The 20,367-nt window shown below is 45.0% G+C and overlaps 12 non-coding genes across 12 annotated transcripts; 7 read left to right on the top strand and 5 right to left on the bottom strand.

The window, feature by feature from the left end:
• Positions 1-2,027: 2,027 nt before the first annotated feature.
• On the bottom strand, positions 2,028-2,100 carry trnak-uuu (transfer RNA lysine (anticodon UUU)). The gene has a single exon. It is a non-coding gene; the product is annotated as a tRNA-Lys (tRNA).
• Positions 2,101-2,927: 827 nt separating this feature from the next.
• LOC128766512 (U5 spliceosomal RNA) lies at positions 2,928-3,041 on the bottom strand. The gene has a single exon (XR_008416010.1). It is a non-coding gene; the product is annotated as a U5 spliceosomal RNA (small nuclear RNA).
• Positions 3,042-4,016: 975 nt separating this feature from the next.
• On the bottom strand, positions 4,017-4,089 carry trnar-acg (transfer RNA arginine (anticodon ACG)). The gene has a single exon. It is a non-coding gene; the product is annotated as a tRNA-Arg (tRNA).
• Positions 4,090-5,384: 1,295 nt separating this feature from the next.
• Positions 5,385-5,458, top strand: trnan-guu (transfer RNA asparagine (anticodon GUU)). Its single transcript has one exon. It is a non-coding gene; the product is annotated as a tRNA-Asn (tRNA).
• Positions 5,459-5,815: 357 nt separating this feature from the next.
• Positions 5,816-5,887, top strand: trnae-cuc (transfer RNA glutamic acid (anticodon CUC)). The gene has a single exon. It is a non-coding gene; the product is annotated as a tRNA-Glu (tRNA).
• Positions 5,888-7,618: 1,731 nt separating this feature from the next.
• On the top strand, positions 7,619-7,691 carry trnak-uuu (transfer RNA lysine (anticodon UUU)). Its single transcript has one exon. It is a non-coding gene; the product is annotated as a tRNA-Lys (tRNA).
• A 2,584-nt stretch (positions 7,692-10,275) lies between these two features.
• Positions 10,276-10,349, bottom strand: trnan-guu (transfer RNA asparagine (anticodon GUU)). Its single transcript has one exon. It is a non-coding gene; the product is annotated as a tRNA-Asn (tRNA).
• A 685-nt stretch (positions 10,350-11,034) lies between these two features.
• trnam-cau (transfer RNA methionine (anticodon CAU)) lies at positions 11,035-11,107 on the bottom strand. The gene has a single exon. It is a non-coding gene; the product is annotated as a tRNA-Met (tRNA).
• Positions 11,108-11,657: 550 nt separating this feature from the next.
• trnak-cuu (transfer RNA lysine (anticodon CUU)) lies at positions 11,658-11,730 on the top strand. Its single transcript has one exon. It is a non-coding gene; the product is annotated as a tRNA-Lys (tRNA).
• A 1,880-nt stretch (positions 11,731-13,610) lies between these two features.
• On the top strand, positions 13,611-13,684 carry trnai-aau (transfer RNA isoleucine (anticodon AAU)). Its single transcript has one exon. It is a non-coding gene; the product is annotated as a tRNA-Ile (tRNA).
• Positions 13,685-14,478: 794 nt separating this feature from the next.
• LOC128766514 (U5 spliceosomal RNA) lies at positions 14,479-14,592 on the top strand. The gene has a single exon (XR_008416012.1). It is a non-coding gene; the product is annotated as a U5 spliceosomal RNA (small nuclear RNA).
• A 4,039-nt stretch (positions 14,593-18,631) lies between these two features.
• trnai-aau (transfer RNA isoleucine (anticodon AAU)) lies at positions 18,632-18,705 on the top strand. The gene has a single exon. It is a non-coding gene; the product is annotated as a tRNA-Ile (tRNA).
• The last annotated feature ends 1,662 nt before the right edge of the window (positions 18,706-20,367 follow it).

Raw genomic sequence — 20,367 nt, 5'->3', positions numbered from 1 at the left:
GTTGGTGATGAGTCTCCTGTTACCGAAGATCTGCAAAATATAAACCATACATGGATATGTAAACATGTATATGTAGGTGATAATTTAACAAAGTATATATCAACCATACAACAGTATATCAACTCACAGGATAAATAGTTTTAACACAATGCATTTAACTGTTGCATTAATTGATTACCACAAAGTGGTGCTAACTGACAAGACTCAAAGAAAATATAAATGTTATTATAAATACTCTAGTTTCCGTGTCCAAATTATTGATGATGACAGATTATGTATCTCCAAAATTGCTTCAAGCACACAGCAGATACGACTGCAGGGTTCATGAATTGATGACAGTTCAGAAAGACTTGTACACAAGTCGGCGAACACAACTACAAATCGCGCTGCTGACCGAAGACAGACGTTCACCAGAGGACAGACCGCGGTACTTGGTGTCTTGTATTGGTGCCACTGATCTGGACCAACAGGTCGTCCAACTAGGGGCTCTGCCTGAAGTACCACTCGAAGCAACGTATCCCGGCGACGCTGCTGGAGGAGGTGGTTAAATTCACCAGCGTAGCGGCTCTGGCCAATGCTGTGTTCAAACCGGGCAGGTGACAACTAATCACAACCTGAGCAAGCTACCAGCTACTGATGACAACCGTGTGCCGCCCACGGTCTTCACCATCATGAAGAAAAGCTTTGGGGAATCGAACACCAGTACTTCACATGACAGGTGGAGATACTGTCCACTGTACTAAGAAAGATTCAGCTGGCTGCATTTCAGAGGAGGACAAGCCATTCAAATCTCCTTCAAAAGAGTCTTGAGATACATTTTTTAGATTTTTTTACATGTTCATCTTTAGGGGGAGCTGAAACAATTCAGTTGGGGAAAAAGAAAAAGAATCAACAACAGAGCTGTTCACCGACCGACCTACCTTCATGGCATTTAGCATCACAACATATACAGTGTGTATTGGGTAAATATGAACACAAACTTAATATTGGTTCTGGACTCAAAAGTTGCAAACTACACTGAAAATAATAAAAAAAAACACTAATGACGGGAGAATGACGACTGAACTTTAAAACCTTCCGTGGGGACGGAACAAAAAAACAAGCAATCAAAGCAACAATATAAAAACCTTCCATGGTTGGAAGCTCTTTTTTGTTTTGTTCTCAGTGCAGTTTTTCCATTTCTGACATTATGTGCAGGCAGCAATGAGGCCATTTGGTCAAAGCTTGAGTTAGAAATGCCACAAAAGTGTCTGTTTCTCCAGCAAGGATTCAAGGCATTTCTGCATCACATCACATTCTAGTGTATTGGATTCAACACATGCTTTGTCAGTAACTGAATAAAAAAAAAAAGCACAGTGCCATGACCTGGATTTGAACTGGGGTTGCTGCAGCCACAACGCAATGTACGAACCAATATACGATCACAGGTGTTCGGAAACATATTCCTTAGACAATAGAAAAGGCCATCTCACCGCATTTCTCTCACACAAGCGTAGACGAGACAAGTCATGTCGCATGCAGTACACAAATATTCTTGCCACGTTTAACTTCCACATCAAGAATGACATATGAAAAAGAGGCAAGTTAACCAGGAGTCGAACCTGAAATCTCCTGATCCGCAGCCCTATGTTTTGTTCAATTCCATATGAACTGACTTGAGTGAAAGTAGGGTATCAAACACCTCAGAACATTCCAAAGCAGTTCAAACTGAGATGGCAGGGGAGGCTCCATTGTCAGGAGGTGGTTGACCCAAGGCTTCAAGGATTCAAGCACAGAAAGTTTCTTTTCATTCTGGCACTGGGGTTGAACTGCTTTGGAATGTTGTGAGGCGTCTGATACCCAACTTTCACTCAAGTCAGTTCATATGGCTCAAAATGTCTTGGAAAACTGACATTTCAAGGGCGTGGTTCAGTGGCTTCTTCAGGCTGAACACTGCTATAATCAGGCCCATTGACAAGAAAGTTTTGAGTCCTTTTTCAACCAACACACAACCAGTGAAACAGCCAATTTGGCCAGACACTACGCATCACCTGAACAGGGACTTGAACCCTGGACCCTCAGATTAAAAGTCTGACGCTCTACCGACTGAGCTATCCAGGCTCCTAGGGAGGTGTGATGTGTGTAACCTGAGGCAGTGTGTGTGTTCCTCTGTCTGAGCCGATGTTTGTGGTGAGCACATGACAAACCTGATATCAGCTGTGTTTTGTAACTCGCGGCGACAAACTGCTCATTTTGCTCAACTTCCGTGAACCAGATGATTTTTATCGTTAGTTCCCTCAAGGAGATTGGAAGACGTGATTTGTTGGTTTTAGGAGGCGACATTACCTCCATGTTAGCAACCGTTAGCATGGTTGCTAAGTGAGTCCGGGCTCACTCGTGTGATCAAAAGTGAAACTCTTTGTTTTTGTCACTCGACATCTGTCATTCTTGTAATACATAGACAACACAATCTTCAGAGTATTAAAATTTATTCAGAAACTTGGGAGTTTACTCCCAAAACCTGCCGTAGGAAGTGGGTTGATCACAGGAACATGAGTGTAACTGCAGGCTGTCGTAAAGCTGGGTCTCCGGTGTCTCCCCCCCATCCCACGTTTATTTATGAGGAAAGACCGTGACGAAACAGTGAAAAATGTAATCACAGAAAGTAATATACACAACACTGTCCAGCTCATACTTGCAAAGGCAACTTCTAGAAGCATCTATCATTCAATTTAAAACGTCCGTTCACAGGTTTATTTCCAGTTGACTGTGGACAGAGACGCCAGAGTTAGAAATTATTCTTCTTCAATCAGTGGAAATGGACTGATGGCTCAATTGAAGTTAGACAACACACTGTGCTACTTCATAGATACACATCTTGGGAATAACAACTCTGCACTTGTGATCCAAAGTTGTTAACCAGACAGGTTACATTGAACATAATATGAAGCCCTACAAGAGCAGGGCATCAAAAAATTTGTAAAAACCCATGTTGTTCCTCTCCACGGAAATCTTTAGTAAAAGGCGAAAGATTTATACGATCTGAAGAGAAACATGAGTGAACTACTGACACTGAACCAGAGAAGGAGCTGTATTCTTCCACATCGACCTTTAACTCATGGTGGCGCCCTCTGCATCGTGCGCGTGTCTCACGACATGATGAATGAAGACAAAGTAATCCGTCGAAAAGTACTACACAAGATAAAAAGCTGCAACGTAAACTCTATGAGCAGCTTGTCCACAACACTCAAGATTTTTGGGCTTCAAACATCAAGTAAGTCTGGACGCTGACTACAACACACAGGTCACAAGTCAAGAAAATCTACATTCACGTTGCTGGTAGGACTCGAACCTACGCGGAGAAACCCCAATGGATTTCTCGTCCATCGCCTTAACCACTCGGCCAAGGAAGGGGGAAAAAGGACGGTACGGGGGGGAAGGGGAAAGGAAAGCCACGAGCGATTGCGGGTTCGCAATATCTGGCTCTCCAGTACAACGCTGAAGGAAGCAGATAGACGGACTGGTTGGAGCACCCATTTCCGACAACACCCTGGTGCGCGAAGGTTCTGGAGCTGCTGGAGAGACTTTATCTTGTTTTTTAAAGCCAACCATGTCCTTCATTAGAGGGAATTGAAACAATTGAAAGGAGGTAAAAAAAAGAATCACCATAACCTCCCTATTCTTCATGGCATTTAGCATCACAACATATACAGTATGCATTGGGAAAATATGAACATAAACTTAATATTGGTTCTCGACTCAAAAAATTATGATTAATAAAAGTGTAATAAAAACATTGATGACGACTCAACTTCAAAATTTTTGGCTGGATTTAGAACCAGGGTTGCGGCGGCCACAACGCACAGTACTGACCACTATACGATCACGGCTGCCAGGACCCATGTTTCTTACACAATAGAAGAAGCCACCTCACCACATTTCTCTCACATTAGTGTTGACCAGAAAAGTTATGTGGCATGCACTGCAGAAATACTGTTCTCATGTTTTACTTTTGCGTCATGAATGAAAGATTAGCTCGAGCTAGCCAGGAGTCGAACCTGGAATCTCCTGATCCGTAGTCAGGCGCGTTATCCATTGCGCCACTAGCCCTATGTTTTGTTCAATTCCATGTGAACTGACTTGAGTGAAAGTTGGGTATCAGACGCCTCACAACATTCCAAAGCAGTTGAACCCCAGTGCCAGAATGAAAAGAAACTTTCTGTGCTTGAATCCTTGAAGCCTTGGGTGAACCACCTCCTGACAATGGTGCCTCCCCTGCCATCTCAGTTTGACTCGCTTAGCTCAATACACATCGACGGATCATCAATTGAACTCATATGACGTCTCTGTCCGAAATGATTCCTAAAAGTCCGCAATCCTCAGAGACTATCCCATGAGCCCAAGAATCCACTTTTGAAGTTTCTGATCTTTTCATCATCTGCCTTTCAATGATGTATCTATAAATCAACTGCAAAACTGATCCAGCCACATGTCAGGTCCCACACCAGGACTCACAATCAACTGATGACAGTCTTCACACACCTGGTTGGTGAAAAGGTGAGTGGTTGGAACAAAAACCTGCACCCACTGTGGCCCTTTGAGGACCAGTGTGAGACCCCTGATCTAGAGTGTCTCTCTCTCTGTTCCTCTCTGTAAACGTAGTGTTAGCATTTGTCCATGAATCTTTATCTTTATTTGCATCAATGTATCTTGAAAAGTTGACTCTGGCTAGCAGGCCAACTTCTGAGGACTCAGGAGAGGAATGTGTTACAATGTCTGAGTGATTTGGGTGGAACAAGAGGCAGGTGGCATGTTGAGTCCTCCTCATCCATCAGGGCTGCAGAGCCGATGTGCAAGACAGAGAACATCCAATCGTCCATTGTGTCAGGACAATGGTGTGTCCAACCTGGATTTGAGCAAACTAAAAAGATGCGCCCAACTATTAGCTTGGAGCTTCTGACCTTGTGCTGCCACTTTGACTTGACATGTGTAATACGTGCTTTGAATGAGAGATTTGAATGCCATGATTTGAGATGACAAGATTTCAGCATCAGAGCGATTCATTTATGTACAACTGTTTTGGGACACAAGCTTTGCAACACTACTAAGTGATGCGAGCCATGTGACAACACAATGTCCATGTGATCGGTACAATGAGGTTTGGGACAAAGAAGTGGAAGACAGTGTTGGTCGATGCAAAGATGAAATGGTGGAACCTTTTGCTCTCATTCTCTTTATTCATTTATTCCCTAAAGCACTGCTACCATCTTTCTTTCACACTCTCTCTTTGCAGAAAGACACATAGCTATCACTGACTTCAGTCACACAATCCTTCTGCACAATCTTCAAACCTTGAAAACTGAAAACGTTTGTTCACAGATCCACATTTTCTTATGTAGCTGCATGTCTCTGTGGCGCAATAGGTTAGCGCGTTCGGCTGTTAACCGAAAGGTTGGTGGTTCTTGCCCACCCAGGGACGTGACCTGCTTTATCTTGCAGTAAAAACTTCATTCATGTACTCACTCTGACTAAACTGTCCCAGAAAGGGCGGCAGGTTTTTCTTCCAACTGAGCACAGACAGTTTAACCAATCAGGTGTCATAATGGAGACTCCAACTCTTAACCATCGTTCCATGAACATATGTGAAGCTGGGATCATCTTCTGTTATTATGATTATTATTATAAATATAATATCCACACAGACAGTCCCTTGTTCCATGATCATAGACATGGTTCATCATACCTGAAGCTGTGTGTGCATGGTGCTACTTGTGCCAATTGAGTGGTTTTACAGATATCTTTGACAGTTGAAATCTCATCTGAACTGCTGAATGTGTCCCATATGGTCTAGCGGTCAGGATTCCTGGTTCTCACCCAGGCGGCCCGGGTTCGACTCCCGGTATGGGAAAGCGACGATCATTATGGTCTGTTGATGTTGTTTAATGACAGATTGTTGTTATTACTCACCTCTTCCAAACCTCCCTTAACTCGAGAGAATGCAGGCATAAATCCCCCGACGTCTCACACGCTAAATGAGAACTCTAACATATTCATTTGATACCTTTGTTGTCGAACCTGTGTAAGTCTAAATAAACACGTCGACTAACAACCACTGCCTCAGACAGCTGGTGTCAGTCTAACCAGTGAGAAGATCTTTAGTTCGGGTCTGATCGCAGTGTACTGTCTATTTCAGATTTATGAAACTTCTGAAATCGAAAGACATCCATCACACACATCATACAATCACATACAATATTTATGAGCATCAAAAACAAACAAAAAAAATGTTCTTTTTCCAATAACATAAAGTGCTGCGCCAAAGAAAGGACAGAAATATGTTTTCTCCATGGAAGCTTTTAAACCTCAAACAAATTGTCCTGATATTTAAAAAGTTTGGTTTGTCTTGGAAAGAAATCAATGCAGATATATGTATGAATGTCTGTATCTTGTGCTGGCCAGCTAAATAACATTAGTTCTGAGGAGCTCTTGTGTTTGTGAGGAGAGTATCAAGCATTGGTGCTCAATCTGACCTGAACTTGTCCTCCGCGACCATCTGAAGATCTCTTCCTTTTAAATGCAGTCTAAAGTCCAATGTTCATCTACGAGGGAGATGCAAACATGTTGAACAGACGATGGATGGCAACTAGTCAGAAGTTCGGATCACCTGTATCACATGTGTCTCCTTCATCGTTGCTGCAGCGTCTAAGGACCCCGCCTCCCCAGTAGAGCATTGGTAACCAGTGTTGGGCAAGTTACTTTAAATCAGTAACTTCGTTACAGTTAGTTATTCACCTCATTGAAAAGCAACTTTGTTACTTAAGTTACTCATTACTTTCAAAGTAACTAGTAAAAACATAATCATTTTATAACAGTGACGGTCACCAGCCTGGTTGTGTGGCCTGCTGCGGTGCCAGACATTGAATTAAAAACAAATAATCATCTGCTGCCATCGCTCGTAAGTACGGGTGGACGTAAGTCAAGCAGGTTGTGAGTTGGATGTTACTTGCGTACGGATATAAAGCAAAAACCATCCTGAAAAAAACCCCGGTCTTCCGCGTGACAGGCGGAGATACTGTCCACTATACTAACAAGGATCCTGTCAGCAGTGTTTAGCATTCACATCTCTGTCATAAGAGTTTTGTGGTTCATTCTTTTTATATTTCAGGAATATTTTATCCGACTGTCCGTTGTGTGGGGACAAGGCTGGGAATATTCTTTAAAAACGCCTGGGAAATTATAAGATCCAGAGAAATGATCCCAGGAAGAGTTTCATTGGTGGAATGTTTTTACTGGAACAAGAAAGTGAGAATCATGAATGTGTTCACTCCTCCAGACTCTGCCTAGTTCAATGTCATCATGACATCAGAAGTTCCCCTATTGAGCAGGAATCAAGATAACGGTTGCTAACATGGAGGTAATGTCGTCTCCTAAAACCAACAAGTCACGTCTTCCAATCTCCTTGAGGGAACTAACGATGAAAATGACCTGGTTCAAGGAAGTTGAGGAAAATGAGCAGTTTGTCGCCGCGAGTTACAAAACACAGCTGATATCAGGTTTGTCATGTGCTCACCACAAACATCGGCTCAGACAGAGGAACACACACACTGCATCAGGTTACACACATCACACCTCCCTAGGAGCCTGGATAGCTCAGTCGGTAGAGCATCAGACTTTTAATCTGAGGGTCCAGGGTTCAAGTCCCTGTTCAGATGATGCTTTGTGTCTGGCCAAGTTGGCTGTTTCACTGGTTGCAAAAGGACTGGGTTCAGGCTCTGATACTGTGACTCACTTATTGCATCTTGGAGAATCAGATGGGTAAAATAAAATGCAGAAACTTCCAATAACACTACCATGGTTTATCATTATTTTTTATTAGATGTATTTACATAAGACACACATAGAACACACAAGCCTCGTTGGCACAGTAGGCAGCACGTCAGTCTCATAATCGGTAGTTCGTGAGTTCGAGCCTCACACAGCGCACTGTCTTTTTGAAAAGTTATATGGATTTCAATTCATTTAAGTTTTGGGGGACAAGCTTTGCAACATGACTCCTACCACGACCTTTATTTAAGGTATGTTTCCACGGAGCGATATGTGTCCATTTTCCCCTCTTCCCAGACATCAGGACAGTTGTGGATGATGTTTGCAACCAAGACCAGCACGATGTAGGACGGACGACTCCAGAAAAGTCCCTTTTGTGCTCTGATCACTTATATGTGTGCAAAACAGGTCACTGACAGAAGACCATCATCAATCACCAGTTCACAGATGTTATTGGAACGATGGTTCAGAGGGTTGTCTTGAAGTGCTGGTTCGTTCAAAGGCTGAACAACAGATGCAAAGTTTCTGTTGTTTCAACATCATTTTATTTCCACATGTCTCTGTGGCGCAATAGGTTAGCAAGTCCGACTGTTAACTGAAAGGTTGGTGGTTGGAGCCCACCCAGGGACGTGACCTGCTTTATCTTGTACTACAAACTTCATTCATGTACTCACTCTGACAGAGGTGATGTTGATCTCCAAAATACAGCCCTTCGTGACAATCCTCTTAAGCATTTGTTGCTGGTGTTGAAACACGTTCGAAACAGTCTTAAAAAAAACAGGGTGGCCTGAAGTCGTAAACGATTTGGCTTGATTTACACTTAAAATAACTAACTTTGAGATTTACTAAGGCGAGATTAACTAAGTAAGAAAAAAAGAGGAGAAATATTCTTAAAACAATCTTAATAATCTTATACAATTTGGTCTTACATAGTATATTATACTCAAAACAAGATCAATAAGAACTTTAGCCTAGATATGAGATTGTAAGTCTTGGCCAGATCAGGAGTTTTTGCAGTGTAGTGTCTGTGTGTTCAAGATGAAAGTAAGTACATTTTTAATTTCTACGTTCTGGTAATAATGAATGTGTGATTCATGTAAATGGGTAGCGGTGTAACTGTTCAAGTCAGATTGGTTAAATGACCTTTGCTCTAAAGCTGAACAAAACTGAATCTTCCACCACTGCTTTAAGATAAGATAATGTCTTATGAGGGTTTTTTTAAACAATGTAACAACACATTACTTGCATTCTAGACATTATGACCTGTGATGTTTGTTGTCTCAGTGAAGTTTGCTCACTACCTGCAGCTATCACAAGGCACTTTTTCAACAATTTAATTGAATCAATAATTGTTGACAATGTGAATTCTGGTTGCTTGGTTTGTTTAGTGTGAATGCTTTGTCTCATTTTGAGAAAGAAAAGCTAATAATGAGAACTCTTGAATTAAGAACAATAATCTTGTTTAGTAGCTCTGACTTTAAGATCTTTTCACTCAAATGAAGAAAGAAGCAAACGCTGAAATAAGAATTGACAAGCTAGTTTTGAGTTTATTTGACTTCATCAAGTAGTTGGAAATAAGTTGAAAGAATTTGGAGCGTTTTTAGCAGCACTTCCAGCAAAGTTTCAGTTAAGCACCATTCTAAGACGTCGAATCACATTAAATGTTGAAACACAACGTACCATGACATTGTCATTGTGTTATTAAGTGTTTGTCATTGACAAGGTCTCTGACGTGACGATGAGATGATAATCATGGTCCTTAACCAATGAGCCACTGATGCATCAGAATCTTGTGCATGATTTTCCAGGCTATTATTTATTTGAAAAGTTACCACCAAAGTCTCAGCGATATTGGGCAATGCACTGGCAGAGGGGGCACAGAAACCTGAGCTCTAAAACCATTCTCTGACGGAGGGCTCATCCGGGACTCGAACCCGGGACCTCTCGCACCCGAAGCGAGAATACTCCTAGACCAATGAGCCCTTCATACACACTTTTTAGCAGGAGAGGAACCATTAGCACAAAGGCGATGAACAAGTCGGCCATACAAGGTCACACAAGGAGACATTTGGAGCCTTGGAAAACTGAGCTGTTGGTTTTAGAACTCAGTCGAGACAGGAATCAGATTTGCTACTTTTATTGAACTCGACCAAATCCGTCAGTGCTGCAGAGAACTGACTCATGTGATATAGAAGAGTATCCTGTTTTGGTACTTGAATGCAGCCTTCTGACTGTGAGGGAGTGGAAGAGCAGGAGATTTTCCAGATCAAACCAGAACATTGCACGTATTAGAGCGAGATGACGTTTGGTAGCTGCATAAATATTTACAAACGTCTGCTGGAGTCATTCTCTGGGGCAGCACAGTGTGTTTCACCTGACTCATGATTGGTTAAACTCTGTGTGCTTGTTTGAACAGGGAACCTACTGTGAGGCTGATAGACAATGTTCAACAGGATAAGACAAAGCAGGTCACGTCCCTGGGTGGGCTCGAACCACCAACCTTTCGGTTAACAGCCGAACGCGCTAACCTATTGCGCCACAGAGACATGCTGCTACTCAAGTAAATGTTGATCTGTGAACAAACGTTTTCAGTTTTCAAGGTTTGAAGATTGTGCAGAAGGATTGTGTGACTGAAGTCAGTGATAGCTATGTGTTTTACAGAGAGAGTGTGAAAGAAAGATGGTAGCAGTGCTTTAGGGAATAAATGAATAAAGAGAATGAGAGCAAAAGGTTCCACTATTTCATCTTTGCATCGACCAACACTGTCTTCGACTTCTTTGTCCCAAACCTCATTGTACCGATCACATGGACATTGTGTTGTGACATGGCTCGCATCACTGAGTAGTGTTGCAAAGCTTGTGTCCCAAAACAGTTGTACATCAATGAATCGCTCTGATGCTGAAATCTTGTCTCAGTGTTTTGCATTCAAATCTCTGTCAAAAGCACGTATTACACATGTTCAGTCAAAGTGGCAGCAGAAGGTCAGAAGCTCCAAGCTAACAGTCAACGCTGGTTGTCCTGGGCAAGAACTAGGAATACGACGACCTATGGGACAGGAGTCCACCCAAAGGGGTTTATGGCTTGATCAGGATCATGGTGACTGATGGATCGGAGCGTCCCGATGTGGTTCCCATACCAGGGGCCAAACAACGACACCATATGGGACGTACCCCAAAACAGTTGAACGTAAATGAATGGAATGGAAATCCATACCACTTTTCAAAAAGACAGTGCCCCGTGTGAGGCTCGAACTCACGACCTTCAGATTATGAGACTGACGCGCTGCCTACTGCGCCAACGAGGCGTGTGCAGTCATTGAAATGCAGCGTGACTCAGAGGAAAGATCAAGTGCATGGAATGGAGACCCACTTCTTTTGTAGAAAATACATGAAGCAACGTTCCCATCCATGAGGAGGATTGCAAAGAGACATCTCAGTGTAACTGCAACTTAGGACCTGCAGTGTTAAGGCTGGACAATGAGTAAGTTCAAGAAGAAGTGTGATGAAAGGAAAAAATGTAAACACGTTACTCTTTCTAAATCTCAACCTTAAATATATTGTGAACAATGCCTGAAAAGGACAAAGGGATTATTCGGGGAATTATTCCTGAAGGTCTTTGTGGGCAAAGAGTAAATGGTGCCAACTATAGTTTACAGTATATTTGCTCTTTTGAGTTGTTTAAAGCATGTGACTCTGAAGCAGTTGCTGTGTGGTTGTCTTGACTCAGCAGTGTGTTTTTAAAGTGTTGTATTCATCATGTTATTTGCTGTGAATTTTTGAATTTGAATGTAAACAGCTTAATCCGATTACTGGATAGAAAGTCGAGCTTCTCTCAGTCAGACAACACACCATGGAGCCCGGCTAGCTCAGTCGGTAGAGCATGAGACTCTTAATCTCAGGGTCGTGGGTTCGAGCCCCACGTTGGGCGCAACCTTTTAGCTTGCTCAAATCCAGGTTGGACACACCATTGTCCCGACACAATGGACGATTGGATGTTCTCTGTCTTGCACATAGGCTCTGCAGCCCTGATGGATGAGGAGGACTCAACATGCCACCTGCCTCTTGTTCCACCCAAATCACTCAGACATTGTAACACATTCCTCTCCTGACTCCTGGCTAGCTCGGGCTAATCTTTCATTCATGATGCAAAAGTAAAACATGAGAACAGTATTTCTGCAGTGCATGCCACATAACTTTTCTGGTCAACACTAATGTGAGAGAAATGTGGTGAGGTGGCTTCTTCTATTGTGTAAGAAACATGGGTCCTGGCAGCCGTGATCGTATAATGGTCAGTACTCTGCGTTGTGGCCGCCGCAACCCTGGTTCAAATCCAGGTCACGACACTTTCATTCCTTCCCCGCCAAAAGTTTTGAAGTTGAGTCCACATCAATGTTTTTATTACTAAATTATTAACATAATTTTCTGTGTATTTTGCAACTTTGGAGTCCAGAACCAATATTAAGTTTATGTTCATATTTTCCCAATGCTTACTGTATATGTTGTGATGCTAAATGCCATTAAGAATAGGGAGGTTATGGTGATTCTTTTTTTTTTCCTCCTTTCAATTGTTTCAATTCCCTCTAATGATGGACATGGTTGGCTTTAAAAAACAAGATAAAGTCTCTCCAGCAGCTCCAGAACCTGCGTGCACCAGGGTGTCGTCGGAAATGGGTGCTCCAACCAGTCCGTCTATCTGCTTCCTTCAGCGTTGTACTGGAGAGCCAGATATTGCGCGCCGCCATCTGGGAAAGCGAGCGGATCCTAATTCCGTCCATGGAGACAGTGAGTGACATCTTTTGAAAAGCTGCTGCAGTCGTCTGAGTGCGCTCCAGTTGCTCTTTAACTGAGCCGTCCGGTTCGAACACTGCTGCCAGGAATGCCATATTGTTCGCGAGGTTCTGGAGGTGTAGCGCACACGAGAAGGTCCGGTCGAGCAGCTGCATCGTGAGGCAGAATCACTTCATTGTAAATCTCACTTTGACAGTAGCAATCAATAAGAAAGTAAAATAGCTACCTTCGATCAATTTCCCCTGAAGATTCGCCAGAGACCCTTTTACCACAGCCAGTAATAATTTGGATATTTTGGCTCACTGGGTTGTGTCCTCAAACAATCAGAGGTCAGACATTGTGGTCTGGCAAACAAGAACTCATTCTCTTCAGGAACCTCACAATCTGTTTTTTAGGCGAAGGCGTCTTTGCCAAGTTTTCAGATGCCACATCAGCATCTTTACCAGATGTCTGTGAAGTCTCTGGACATCCTCAGTGAGAGGCAGAGTAGATGCTGTGATTTAAGGTTGCCAAAGAGCAAAGTTCAGAGTGTTTGAGTGTTTTTACAGATATTTTGACGGCATTTCATTTGGATGCAGGAACCAAAGCATGTGCCTGAAAATGTGTTCAATTATTCCATGCAGCGAGCGCATTGAGCAACTCAATAAAACCACCTCTTAAAACTATCTTCTCCACAGCGTGGAGCTGGGATTACTAGTGAGTCCCTCAATATTGGCTGAACCATGAAAGTCATGTATTACGGTCAACAGCTGTTGTTGCATGGCCTGACTGCTAATGCATGGTACTTGTCAGAGACTGATGGTTTAACTTTAGCTTCTATGCAGAAACTGTGAGTACAATCCCTGATCAGCCCTAATTCCACTGCCACATCTGACTATCTCCTTCATCATCTTTGAACCTCAGTGGTGATCTTTCTCTTCTTCATTTATGCAGGACTTCAACATCGAAGGTCCTTTGTTCAACTTGTTCCCTCGCTCCTCTCCTTATCTCCAGAACAGCAATACAATAACTCCTGCAACTGGCTGGTTAGCTCAGATGGTTAGAGCGTGGTGCTAATAACGCCAAGGCCATGGGTTCCATCCCCATACTGGCCAATGATGTTATGTTAACTGTGACTATATATGTTTTTAACAGTTAACATGAGAGAAGTTTCACAGTTGTGTATATATATATATATATATCAAGAAAATGCAGTGTTTACCCTCAAATCCTACGGTCCATAAATGAACAACGGTGCCAAAACACCCTATCAGGTCAGGGGAGTGTTCAATGTCATGATGTTGAGGCCGGAGTTTGAAATGTTTCGGTGGTCCAGTATCTTCCTGTGCAAATCCTGAATTGATTCTTCGGTGAATACCGGGCACAGTACTATTTCAACCACCTCCTTCAAGTCCATCAGCACAGTCCATGCTCCGTGTCCTTCAGGTACCATATGAAAGGCAGCAATCTCAGCATCAGACATCACAACGTTTAGAAAATGAAGCTCAAGTATTCCAACCCACATTCATAACACTCACACTGCTATATTTTGAATATTGTGGCCGAGTGGTTAAGGCGATGGACTAGAAATCCATTGGGGTTTCCCCGCGTAGGTTTGAGTCCTACCAGCAACGTGAATGTAGATTTTCTTGCCTTGTGGCCTGTGTGTTGTAGTCAGCCTCCAGACTTACTTGATGTTTGAAGCCCAAATATCTTGAGTGTTGTGGACAAGCTGCTCATAGAGTTTACGTTGCAGCTCTTTATCTTGTGTAGCACTTTTCGACGGATTACTTCCTTATTTTATCTTCATTCATCATGTCGTGAGACACGCACGATGCAGAGGGCGCCACCATGAGTTAAAGGTCGATGTGGAAGAATACAGCTCCTTCTCTGGTTCAGTGTCAGTAGTTCACTCATGTTTCTCTTCAGATTGTATAAATCTTTCGCCTTTTACTAAAGATTTCCGTGGAGAGGAACAACATGAGTTTTTACAAATTTTTTGATGTCCTACTCTTGTAGGGCTTCTTATTGTGTTCAATGTAACCTGTCTGGTTAACAACTTTGGATCACAAGTGCAGAGTTGTTATTCCCAAGATGTGTATCTATGAAGCATCAGAGTGTGTTGTCTAACTTCAATTGAGCCGTCACTCCATTTCCATGGTTTTCAGAACATGTTTTCCTGCTCTCAAAGTGTCTCTCTTTTTGTAGAGATCCTCATTCTCATGTCTCTGTGACGTAATTGTTCAGCGCGTTTGGCTGTTGTGGGAAAGGCTGGTGGTTAGAGACCACCCTGGGATGGAGATCCACTTTGGTTCCGTGACGAACCTCACGGTGAGTAGGGCAGGTGATCGGTTGGTGATTTCACAGTGCTGTCGGCCCGTACCTTCCCCAGGGGACTGGAATGTTTGATTTCTGCATTCAAAGGGTTTCACCCAATACTTTGAGGAAACTGCATGAAAAGATCAGACCCTGCCTTCAATCGTTGGACTGTCACGGCATACAGTCTGGTTGAACTCCAGTCAGCTGAAGACCAATGAAGTCACACACACTGTGTTACGTGATGGTTCCACACAGCGTAAATGCTGTGATTTAAGGTTGCCAAAGAGCAAAGTTCAGGCCATCTCATCAGCTCTTCAAGACAGTCCTCTTAAACAGGTGTCACCAAACTGTCCCAGACAGAGCTGTAGGTTTTTGTACCATGCACACACAGTTTAACCAATCAGGTGTCAATTTGGAGACCCCAACTCTTAACCATCGTTCCATGAACACATGTGAACCTGGGATCGTCTTCTGTTATTATGATTATTATTATGAATATAATATCCACACAGACAGTCCCTTGTCCCATGATCATAGACATGGTTCATCATACCTGAGGCTGTATCTGCATGGTGCTACTTGTGCTATTTGAGTGTTTTTACAGATATATTTGACGGCATTTCATTTGTATGCAGGAACCAAAGCATGTGCCTGAAAATGTGTTCAATTATTCCATGCAGCGAGCGCATTGAGCAACTAAATAAAACCACCTCTTAAAACTATCTTCTCCACAGCGTGGAGCTGGGATTACTAGTGAGTCCCTCAATATTGGCTGAACCATGAAAGTCATGTATTACGGTCAACAGCTGTTGTTGGTTGGGGCTCGAATGCGAGCGCCTGGTGGCCGGGCCTCTGCCCATGGGGCCCGGCCGGGCCAAGCCCGAACGAATGACATGGGCCGTCCCTCCTGCGGACCCACCACCCACAGAGGGAGTCATAGGGGTCGGGTGCAAAGAGAACTAGGTGGCAGTCGAGGCCGGGGGGCCCTACGACCTGGTTCGTGTGGACATTCTCTGGCTCTTGGAACATGGAATGTCACTTCGCTGGGGGGGAAAGAGCCTGAGCTTGTGCGGGAGGTTGAGAGGTACCGGCTAGATATAGTCGGGCTCTCCTCCACGCACAGCCTGGGCTCTGGAACCCAACTCCTCGAGAAAGGCTGGACCCTCTACTTTTCTGGAGTTGTCCGCGGGGAGAGGCGGCGGGCTGGCGTAGGCTTGCTCATAGCCCCGCAGCTCTGCAGCTTCGTGTTGGGGTTCACCCCGGTGAACGAGAGGGTCGCGTCCCTACGCCTACGGGTTGGGAACAGGTGTCTCACAGCGGTTGCGGCTTACGGGCCGAACAGCAGTGCAGACTACCCGGCTTTCTTGGAGTCACTGGGAGGGGTACTCGACAGTGCCCCAACCAGGGACTCCATTGTTCTACTGGGAGACTTCAACGCCCACGTGGGCAATGACAGCAAGACTTGGAGGGGCGTGATTGGGAAGAACGGCCTACCTGATCTGAACCTGAGCGGTGTTCTATTACTGGACTTCTGTGCCACCGACAGTTTGTCCATAACGAACACCATGTTTGAGCACAAGGGTGTCCATAAGTGCTCATGGCACCAGGACACCCTTGGCCGGAGGTCTATGATAGACTTTGTGATCGTGTCATCTGACCTTCGGCCACGTGTCTCGGACACTCGGGTGAAGAGAGGGGCAGAGCTGTCAACCGATCACCACCTGGTGGTGAGTGTGATCCGCTGGCAGGGGAGGAAGCCGGTCAGACCGGACAGGCCCAAACGTATTGTGAGGGTCTGCTGGGAACGCCTGGCGGAACCCACTGTCAGTGGGGTCTTTAACTCCCACCTTCGGGAGAGTTTCTTCCAGATCCCGAGGGAGGTAGGTGACATGGATTCTGAGTGGTCCATGTTCTCCTCCTCCATTGTCAGTGCGGCTGCACGTAGTTGTGGTCGCAAGGTCTCCGGTGCCTGTCGCGGCTGCAATCCCCGAACCCGGTGGTGGACACCGAAAGGAAGGGATTCCGTCAGGCTGAAGAAGGAGTCCTATCGGGTCTTGATAGCCTGTGGGACTCCTGAGGCAGCTGACGTGTACTGGCAGGCCAGGCGTGACGCTTCCCGTGCAGTCTTGGAGGCAAAAACTCGGGTCTGGGAGGAGTTCGGAGAGGCCATGGAGGAGGACTATTGGTCAGCCTCGAAGAAATTCTGGCAAACCGTCCGTCGCCTCAGAAGGGGGAAGCAGTGCCTCACCAGTGCTGTTTACAGCGGGGGGGGGGAGACTGCTGACCTCGACTGGTGATGTTGTCGGGCGATGGAAAGAATACTTCGAGGGTCTCCTCAATCCCGTCGTCATGTCTTCCACTCAGGAAGCGGGGATTGAGGACTTGGATGGCTCTCTCATCACCCGGGCCGACGTCACCGAGGTTGTTCGTAAGCTCCTCTGTGGTAGGGCCCCGGGAGTGGATGAGATCCGTCCGGAGTATCTGAAATCCCTGGATGTTGTAGGGCTGTCGTGGCTGACACGTCTCTGCAACATCGCGTGGCAGTCGAGGACAGTGCCTCTGGATTGGCAGACCGGGGTGGTGGTCCCCCTGTTTAAGAAGGGGGACCGGAGGGTGTGTTCCAACTACAGGAGGATCACACTCCTCAGCCTCCCTGGAAAGGTCTATTCCAGGGTACTAGAGAGGAGACTTCGGCCAATAGTCGAACCTTGGATCCAGGAGGAACAGTGTGGTTTTCGTCCCGGTCGTGGAACACTGGACCAGCTCTATACCCTCCATCGGGTGCTCGAGGGTTCATGGGAGTTCGCCCAACCAGTCCACATGTGCTTTGTGGATTTGGAGAAGGCGTTCGACCGTGTCCCTCGTGATGTCCTGTGGGGGGTGCTCCGGGAATATGGGGTGCAAGACCCTCTGCTAGGGGCTGTCCGCTCCTTGTATGACCGGAGCACGAGCATGGTTCGCATTGCCGGCAGTAAATCAGACCTGTTCCCGGTGCATGTTGGTCTCCGCCAGGGCTGCCCTTTGTCACCGGTTCTGTTCATCACTTTTATGGACAGAATTTCTAGGCGTAGCCAGGGGTCGGAGGGGATCCGGTTCGGGAACCACAGAATTTCATCTCTGCTATTTGCGGACGATGTTGTTCTGCTGGCCTCATCGGACCGGGACCTTCAGCATGCGCTGGGTCGGTTTGCAGCCGAGTGTGAAGCGGCCGGGATGAGGATCAGCACCTCCAAGTCTGAGGCCATGGTTCTCGACCGGAACACGGTGGTTTGCTCTCTCCAGGTTGGTGGAGAGTTCTTGCCCCAAGTGGCGGAGTTTAAGTATCTCGGGGTCTTGTTCTCGAGTGAGGGAAAAAGGGAGCGTGAGATTGATAGACGGGTTTGTGCGGACCGGGAAGTTTGGGCTTCCCTGCTCCGAATGCTGCCTCCGCGACCCGACCCCGGATAAGCAGCAGAAGAAGGTGAAGGTGAAGCTGTTGTTGCATGGCCTGACTGCTAATGCATGGTACTTGTCAGAGACTGATGTTTGAGCTTTAGCTTCTGTGCAGCAACTGTGAGTACAATCCCGGATCAGCCCTAATTCCACTGCCACATCTGACTATCTCCTTCATCATCTTTGAACCTCAGTGGTGATCTTTCTCTTCTGCATTTATGCAGGACTTCAACATCGAAGGTCCTTTGTTCAACTTGTTCCATCGCTCCTCTCCTTATCTCCAGAACAGCAATACAATAACTCCTGCAACTGGCCGGTTAGCTCAGATGGTTAGAGCGTGGTGCTAATAACGCCAAGGCCATGGGTTCCACCCCCATACTGGCCACTGTTACATTTTAGATGTTAAACTTCCCCCACTTCATCTCTGTTATTCAATGCTCATCCCTCAGTGAAGCTCCTCACAGAGGCCTCTCTTCTTCTATATTTGCCTTACACCAGCCCCTGAGATCACACGCCTCATGCTCCACTGACTCACTGTTTTAATGACAGGATATTGCACATCCCAACCTTAAGACTGACCTGAATGCTGGCTAAATATTAAACATATAGAGCTTTCTGGATCGCATTTTTGTGTATCGCTAGTACAATGATGTCATCACACTCTGTTGTCATTCATGAGAGGAGGAGGATGGACCTTCCTCCTGCCTCAGCTGGTGCTGCTGCTGCATCTCCTCCAACTTTCCAACTTCCATTATGTGCAGGACACCAAAGGAAGAGACCAACTGAGGGAGGGTCCCCGGATGCTGATGCTGAGCTCAAGCATCTTCTCATGAACTCCCTCCACAAACCCAGCTCAGAAGATGAGATAGTTTTGCAGCTCCTGGTTGCTTCGATGCAGATATTGTCATCACAAATAAAAGAGCACATCATTGACAAGTTATTTTACCAAGCAAAACAACAGCTGACTGAAATTGGGATCATTTGGATCCTTCATTTATTTCCTTTGTAGCCACAGTCTCATGAAAGGAACCTGACATCGCCCCCCTTTCCTCCCCCTCTCTTGACCCTCGTCCCTGCTGGGAAGATCCTTCAGAACACACCGAAATAGTTCACTTCAGGTCTGATTATGATTCTGGGTGTAATGGATGAGTATAAATGAATGAGTTACTTTATTTTTGCAAATAAAGAGTTTGACATTGAACATTTCTTTTTGTGGAAAATGGCTTCACAGAAAAAAATCAATCAAAAGCACAATGTCAACAAACTGAGTTGAACGCAGCTTTGTTTTATTGCAGAGATGATTTCTAATGTGCAAGGACCTTTGCTCTGTTCAACAGGTGGGTGACTCTTGAACGAGCAGTTGTGGTGCACTGATAACTGTTTGTTCACAAAGGAGATGCTTCATCTTCAACAAAAACATGTGGTCTGTGGCAGTGGTCCTCTGGTCAGCTCCTGGAAGTGGACGGTCACCAACACTGAAGCAGTTGGTGATGAATCTTCTGTTACAGAATTTCTGCAAAATATAAACCATACATGGATATTTAAACATGTATATGTAGGTGATAATTTAACAAAGTATATATCAACCATACAACAGTGCATCTACCTCACAGGATAAATTGTTTCATCACAATGCATTTAACTGTTGCATTAATTGATTACCACAAAACGGCGCTAACTGACAAGACTCAAAGAAAATATAAATGTTGTTTCAAATACTACTTGTGTACAAATTATTGACGATGACAGATTATGTATCTCTGAAAATTACTTCAAGCACACAGCTGATACGTCCGTGGAGTTCATGAATTGATGACAGTTCAGAAAGACTCGTACACAAGTCGGCGAACACAACTACAAATCTAGTTGCTGACCGAAGACAGACGTTCACCAGAGGACAGACCGCAGGTACTTGGTGTCCTGTATTCGACCACTGATCTGGACCAACAGGTCGTCCAACTAGCAGCGGTTCCGCCTGAAGTACCACTCGAAGTGGCCGTATCCCAGTGACGCTGCTGGAGGAGGTGGTTAAATCCACCAGTGTAAG

The sequence above is a fragment of the Synchiropus splendidus genome, chromosome 10 (assembly GCF_027744825.2).
Source record: "Synchiropus splendidus isolate RoL2022-P1 chromosome 10, RoL_Sspl_1.0, whole genome shotgun sequence".
Taxonomy (NCBI): Eukaryota; Metazoa; Chordata; class Actinopteri; order Syngnathiformes; family Callionymidae; genus Synchiropus; species Synchiropus splendidus.
Note: the sequence above shows the minus strand (reverse complement) of the source record. Positions and strands in the feature narration are given on the sequence as shown.